Genomic DNA, 7,987 nt, shown 5'->3' with positions numbered 1-7,987 from the left:
CCAACTAGGTCGGCCCACCAAGGACTCTCACCAAGTCGACTCTCTGAGTCTGTTCATCAGGTCACCCCACCGAGTACTCTCACCAAGTCAACTCTTTAGGTCCGTTCATCAAGTCACCCTGCAAAGTCGACCCTCTAAGTTCGTTCATGGAGTCACCCCGCCAAGTCGACTCTTTAAGTCCTTTCATCAAGTCACCCCGCCAAGCCGACTCTTTAAGTGCGTTCATCAAGTCACCAGAACAACTACTCTCACCAAGTCGACTCTATAAGTTCGTTCATCAAGTCGGCCCACCAAGTACTCCCACCAAGTTGACTCTTTAAGTCCGTTCATCAGTTCACCCTGCCAAGTACTCTCACCAAGTCAACTCTTTAGGTCCGTTCATCAAGTCACCCCGCCAAGTTGGCCCTTTAAGTCCGTTCATCAAGTCGACCCGCCGAGTTGCTTCTCTAAGCCCACTCACCATGTCAGCTCACCAAGTCGGTTGTTCAAGTACATTGCCAAGTCAACTCTTTAAGTTCGCTCACCAGGTCAGCCCGCCCAAGTCGCCTCTTTAAGTTCGTTTGCCAGGTCAGCCCGCCCAAGTCACATCAGCGGGCTAACTCACCGAGTCACCTCACGAAGTTGACTCTTTAAGTGTGCTCACCAAGTCAGCTCACCAAGTCGACTCACCGTCTCGCCTCGATAAGTTGGCTTGCCGAGTTACCCCACCAAGTCGTCGCCTCTTTAAGCCCGCTCACCGTGTCAGCTCGTCAGGTTGGCTCACCAAGTCAACTAATCAAGTAGGCCCACCAAGTCGCCTCAAGGATAGCTCCTCACCATGAGTCGCCTCACCATGTTGACTCAATGAGTCGCCTCACCATGTTGACTCTTTGAGCCCGCTCGCCAGGTCGCCTCACCAAGTCGACTCGAGTATGTTGCCAAGTCGACTCTTTAAGTTTGCTCGCCAGGTCGACTCGGCAAGTCAGCTCACCATATCATCTCAACGAACCAACTCACCGAGTCGCCTCACCACATCGGCTCTCTAATACCGTTCGCCAAGTCACCCCACCAACTCGCCCCGTTAGGCCCACTCACCACATCGCCCCGTTAGGCCCACTCTCACCAAGTGGACTCTTTAAGTCTGCTCATAAAGTCGAGCCACCAAGTACTCTCACCAAGTCGACTCTTTAAGTCCTTTCGTCGAGTCACCCCACCAAGTACTCTCACCAAGTCAACTCTTTAGGTCCGTTCATAGAGTCACCCCACCAAGTCGACCCTTCAATTGGGTTCATCAAGTCACCCCACCGAGCCGACTCTTTAAGTTCATTCATCAAGTCACCTCGCCAGGTCAGCCCACAAATTACTCTCACCAAGTCGACTCTTTAAGTTCGTTCATCAAGTCACCCCGCCAGGTCGGCCCACCAAGTGGACTCTTTAAGTTTGTTCATGAAGTCACTCTGCCAAGTCGGCCCACCAGGTCGACTCTTTAAGTTCGTTCATCAAGTCACCCCGCCAGGTCAGCCCACCAACTACTCTCACCAAGTCGACTCTTTAAGTTTGCCCACCAAGTCACCCCGCCAGGTCGGCCCACCAAGTACTCTCACCAGGTCGACTCTTTAGGTTTGTTCATCAGGGCACCCCACCGAGTACTCTAACGAAGTCGAATCTTTAAGTTCGTTCATCAAGTCGCCCCACCAGGTCGGCCCACCAAGTACTCTCACCAAGTCGACCCTTTAAGTTCGGTCATCAACTCACCCCGCCAGGTCGGCCCACCACGTACTCTCACAAAGTCAACTCTTTAGGTTCGTTCATCAATTCACCCTGCCAGCTCGGCCCACCAAGTTCTCTCACCAGGTCGACTCTTTAAGTTCATTCATCAAGTCACCCCGCGAGTTCGACCCACCAAGTACTCTCACAAAGTCGACTCTCTAAGTTCGTTCATCAAGTCACCCTGCCAGGTCAGCCCACCAAGTACTCTCACCAAGTCACCCCGCTAGTTCGACCCACCAAGTCGACTCTCTAAGTCCGTTCATCAAGTCACCCCGCCAGGTCGGCCCACCAAGTCGAATCTTTAAGTCCGTTCATCAAGTCACGTGACCAGGTCAGCCCACCGAGTACTCTCGCCAAGTCGACTCTTTAAGTTTGTTCATCAAGTCACCCGGTCAGGTCGGCCCACAAAGTCACCAAGTACTCTCACCAAGTCGACTCTCTAAGTCCATTCATCAAGTCACCCCGCCAGGTCGGCCCACCAAGTCGAATCTTTAAGTTCGTTCATCAAGTCACCCCACCAAGTACTCTAACCAAGTCGATTCTTCGAGTGAGTTCATCAAGTCACCCGACCAACTACTCTCACCAAGTCGACTCTTTAACTATGTTCATCAAGTCACCCCACCAAGCACTCTCACTACGTCAACTCTTTAGGTCCGTTCATAAAGTCACCCCACCAGGTCGACCCTTCAAGTGCGTTCATCAAGTCACCCCACCAAGTACTCTCACCAATTCGACTCTTTAAGTCTTTTCATCAAGTCACCACACCAAGTACTCTCACCAAGTCAACTCTTTAGGACCGTTCATCAAGTCACCTCGCCAAGTTGACCCTTGAAGTTCGTTCATCAAGTCAAACCCCACCAAGTACTCCCACCAAGTCGACTCTTTAGGTCAATTCACGAAGTCACCCAACCAGGTCAGCCCACCAAGGACTCTCACCAAGTCGACTCTTTAAGTCTGTTCATCAGGTCACCCCACTGAGTACTCTCACCAAGTCAACTCTTTAGGTTCGTTCATCAAGTCACCCTGCAAAGTTGACCCTCTAAGTTCGTTCATCGAGTCACCTCGCCAAGTCGACTCTTTAGGTCCTTTCATCAAGTCACCCCGCCAAGCCGACTCTCTAAGTGCGTTCATCAAGTCACCAGAACAACTACTCTCACCAAGTCGACTCTATAAGTTCGTTCATCAAGTCGGCCCACAAAGTACTCCCACCAAGTCGACTCTTTAAGTCCATTCATCAGTTCACCCCGCCAAGTACTCTCACCAAGTCAACTCTTTAGGTCCGTTGATCGAGTCACCCCGCCAAGTCGACCCTTTAAGTCCGTTCATCAAGTCACCCCGCCGAGTTACTTCTCTAAGCCCACTCACCATGTCAGCTCACCAAGTCGATTGTTCAAGTACGTTGCCAAGTCAACTCTTTAAGTTCGCTCACCAGGTCAGCCCACCCAAGTTGCCTCTTTAAGTTCATTCGCCAGGTCGGCCCGCCCAAGTCGCATCAGCGGGCTAACTCGCCGAGTCACCTCACGAAGTTGACTCTTTAAGTGCGCTCACCATGTCAGCTCATCAAGTCGACTCACCATCTCGCCTCGATAAGTTGGCTTGCCGAGTTACCCCACCAAGTCGTCGCCTCTTTAAGCCCGCTCACCGTGTCAGCTCGTCAGGTCGGCTCACCAAGTTGACTAATCAAGTAGGCCCAACAAGTCGCCTCAAGGATAGCTCCTCACCATGAGTCGCCTCACCATGTTGACTCAATGAGTTGCCTCACCATGTTGACTCTTTGAGCCCGCTCGCCAGGTCGCCTCACCAAGTCGACTCGAGTACGTTGCCAAGTCGACTCTTTAAGTTCGCTCGCCAGGTCGAGTCGCCAAGTCAGCTCACCATGTCATCTCAACGAACCAACTCCCCGAGTCGCCTCACCAGGTCGGCTCTCTAATACCGCTCGCCAAGTTGCCCCACCAACTTGCCCCATTAGGCCCACTCACCACATCGCCCTGTTAGGCCCACTCTCACCAAGTGGACTCTTTAAGTCTGCTCATAAAGTCGAGCCACCAAGTACTCTCACCAAGTCAACTCTTTAAGTCCTTTCGTCGAGTCACCCCACCAAGTACTCTAACCAAGTCAACTCTTTAGGTCCGTTCATAGAGTCACCCCATCAAGTCGACCCTTCAAGTGGGTTCATCAAGTCACCCCACCAAGTCGACTCTTTAAGTTCATTCATCAAGTCACCCCGCCAGGTCAGCCCACAAATTACTCTCACCGAGTCGACTCTTTAAGTTCGTTCATCAAGTCACCCTGCCAGGTCGGCCCACCAAGTGGACTCTTTAATTTCGTTCATGAAGTCACTCTGCCAAGTCAGCCCACCAGGTTGACTCTTTAAGTTCGTTCATCAAGTCACCCCGCCAGGTCAGCCCACCAACTACTCTCACCAAGTCGACTCTTTAAGTTTGCTCACCAAGTCACCCCGCCAGGTCGGCCCACCAAGTACTCTCACCAGGTTGACTCTTTAGGTTTGTTCATCAGGTCACCCCACCGAGTACTCTCACCAAGTTGACTCTTTAAGTTCGTTCATCAAGTCGCCCCGCCAGGTCGGCCCACCAAGTACTCTCACCAAGTCGACCCTTTAAGTTCGGTCATCAACTCACCCCGCCAGGTCGGCCCACCACGTACTCTCACAAAGTTGACTCTTTAGGTTTGTTCATCAATTCACCCTGCCAGCTCGGCCCACCAAGTTCTCTCACCAGGTCAACTCTTTAAGTTCGTTCATCAAGTCACCCCGCCAGTTCGACCCACCAAGTACTCTCACAAAGTCAACTCTCTAAGTTCGTTCATCAAGTCACCCTGCCAGGTCAGCCCACCAAGTACTCTCACCAAGTCACCCCGCTAGTTCGACCCACCAAGTCGACTCTCTAAGTCCGTTCATCAAGTCACCCCACCAGGTCGGCCCACCAAGTCGAATCTTTAAGTCCGTTCATCAAGTCACGTGACCAGGTCAGCCCACCGAGTACTCTCGCCAAGTCGACTCTTTAAGTTTGTTCATCAAGTCACCCGGCCAGGTCGGCCCACCAAGTCACCAAGTACTCTCACCAAGTTGACTCTCTAAGTCCGTTCATCAAGTCACCCCGCCAGGTCGGCCCACCAAGTCGAATCTTTAAGTCCGTTCATCAAGTCACCCCACCAAGTACTCTAACCAAGTCGATTCTTCGAGTGCGTTCATCAAGTCACCCAACCAACTACTCTCACCAAGTCGACTCTTTAACTATGTTCATCAAGTCACCCCACCAAGCACTCTCACCACATCAACTCTTTAGGTCCGTTCATAAAGTCACCCCACCAGGTCGACCCTTCAAGTGCGTTCATCAAGTCACCCCACCAAGTACTCTCACCAATTCGACTCTTTAAGTCTTTTCATCAAGTCACCACACCAAGTACTCTCACCAAGTCAACTCTTTAGGACCGTTCATCAAGTCACCTTGCCAAGTCGACCCTTGAAGTCTGTTCATCAAGTCAAACCCCACCAAGTACTCCCACCAAGTCGACTCTTTAAGTCAGTTCATGAAGTCACCCAACCAGGTCGGCCCACCAAGGACTCTCACCAAGTCGACTCTCTAAGTCTGTTCATCAGGTCACCCCACCGAGTACTCTCACCAAGTCAACTCTTTAGGTCTATTCATCAAGTCACCCCGCAAAGTCGACCCTCTAAGTTCGTTCATCGAGTCACCCCGCCAAGTCGACTCTTTAAGTCCTTTCATCAAGTCACCCCGCCAAGCCGACTCTTTAAGTGCGTTCATCAAGTCACCAGAACAACTACTCTCACCAAGTCGACTCTATAAGTTCATTCATCATGTCGGCCCACCAAGTACTCCCACCAAGTTGACTCTTTAAGTCTGTTCATCAGTTCACCCCGCCAAGTACTCTCACCAATTCAACTCTTTAGGTCCGTTCATCGAGTCACCCCGCCAAGTTGACCCTTTAAGTCCATTCATCAAGTCGCCCCGCCGAGTTGCTTCTCTAAGCCCACTCACCATGTCAGCTCACCAAGTCGGTTGTTCAAGTACGTTGCCAAGTCAACTCTTTAAGTTCGCTCACCAGGTCAGCCCACCCAAGTCGCCTCTTTAAGTTCGTTCGCCAGGTCGGCCCGCCCAATTCGCATCAGCGGGCTAACTCGCCGAGTCACCTCACGAAGTTGACTCTTTAAGTGCGCTCACCAAGTCAGCTCACCAAGTCGACTCACCATCTCGCCTCGATAAGTTGGCTTGCCGATTTACCCCACCAAGTCATCGCCTCTTTAAGGCCGCTCACTGTGTCAGCTCGTCAGGTCGGCTCACCAAGTCGACTAATCAAGTAGGCCCACCAAGTCGCCTCAAGGATAGCTCCTCACCATAAGTCGCCTCACCATGTTGACTCAATGAGTCTCCTCACCATATTGACTCTTTGAGCCCGCTCGCCAGGTCGCCTCACCAAGTCAACTCGAGTACTTTGCCAAGTCGACTCTTTAAGTTCGCTCGCCAGGTCGACTCGCCAAGTCAGCTCACCATGTCATCTCAATGAACCAACTCACCGAGTCGCCTCACCATGTCGGCTCTCTAATACCGCTCGCCAAGTCGCCCCACCAACTTGCCCCATTAGGCCCACTCACCACATCGCCCCGTTAGGCCCACTCTCACCAAGTGGACTCTTTAAGTCTACTCATAAAGTCGAGCCACCAAGTACTCTCACCAAGTCGACTCTTTAAGTCCTTTCGTCGAGTCACCCCACCAAGTACTCTCACCAAGTCAACTCTTTAGGTCCTTTCATAGAGTCAGCCCACCAAGTCGACCCTTCAAGTGGGTTCATCAAGTAACCCCACCAAGTCGGCTCTTTAAGTTCATTCATCAAGTCACCCCGCCAGGTCAGCCCACAAATTACTCTCACCGAGTCGACTCTTTAAGTTCGTTCATCAAGTCACCTCGCCAAGTCTGCCCACCAAGTTGACTCTTTAAGTTCGTTCATGAAGTCACTCTGCCAAGTCAGCCCACCAGGTCGACTCTTTAAGTTCGTTCATCAAGTCACCCCGCCAGGTCAGCCCACCAACTACTCTCACCAAGTCGACTCTTTAAGTTTGCTCACCAAGTCACCCCGCCAGGTCGGCCCACCAAGTACTCTCACCAGGTCGACTCTTTAGGTTTGTTCATTAGGTCACCCCACCGAGTACTCTCATCAAGTCGACTCTTTAAGTTTGTTCATCAAGTCACCCCGCCAGGTCGGCCCACCAAGTACTCTCACCAAGTCAACCCTTTAAGTTCGGTCATCAACTCATCCTGCCAGGTCGGCCCACCAAGTACTCTCACAAAGTCGACTCTTTAGGTTCGTTCATCAATTCACCCCGCCAGCTCGGCCCACCAAGTTCTCTCACCAGGTCGACTCTTTAAGTTCGTTCATCAAGTCACCCTGCCAGTTCGACTCACCAAGTACTCTCACAAAGTCGACTCTCTAAGTTCGTTCATCAAGTCACCCTGCCAGGTCAGCCCACCAAGTATTCTCACCAAGTCACCCCGCTAGTTCGACCCACCAAGTCGACTCTCTAAGTCCGTTCATCAAGTCACCCGACCCACCAAGTCGAATCTTTAAGTCTGTTCATCAAGTCACGTGACCAGGTCAGCCCACCGAGTACTCTCGCCAAGTCGACTCTTTAAGTTTGTTCATCAAGTCACCCGGCCAGGTCGGCCCACCAAGTCACCAAGTACTCTCACCAAGTTGACTCTCTAAGTCCGTTCATCAAGTCACCCCGCCAGGTCGGCCCACCAAGTCGAATCTTTAGATCCGTTCATCAAGTCACCCCACCAAGTACTCTAACCAAGTCGATTCTTCGAGTGCGTTCATCAAGTCACCCGACCAACTACTCTCACCAAGTTGACTCTTTAACTATGTTCATCAAGTCACCCCACCAAGCACTCTCACCACGTCAACTCTTTAGGTCTGTTCATAAAGTCACCCCACCAGGTTGACCCTTCAAGTGCGTTCATCAAGTCACCCCACCAAGTACTCTCACCAATTTGACTCTTTAAGTCTTTTCATCAAGTCACCACACTAAGTACTCTCACCAAGTCAACTCTTTAGGACCGTTCATCAAGTCACCTCGCCAAGTCGACCCTTGAAGTCCGTTCATCAAGTCAAACCCCACCAAGTACTCCAACCAAGTCGACTCTTTAAGTCAGTTCACGAAGTCACCCAACCAGGTCGGCCCACCAAGGACTCTCACCAA

This window comes from Cupressus sempervirens, chromosome 2 (genome assembly GCF_028749045.1).
Source record: "Cupressus sempervirens isolate cs-2001-9-10 chromosome 2, ASM2874904v1, whole genome shotgun sequence".
NCBI classification, from domain to species: Eukaryota; Viridiplantae; Streptophyta; class Pinopsida; order Cupressales; family Cupressaceae; genus Cupressus; species Cupressus sempervirens.
This window is presented reverse-complemented; position numbering follows the sequence as displayed.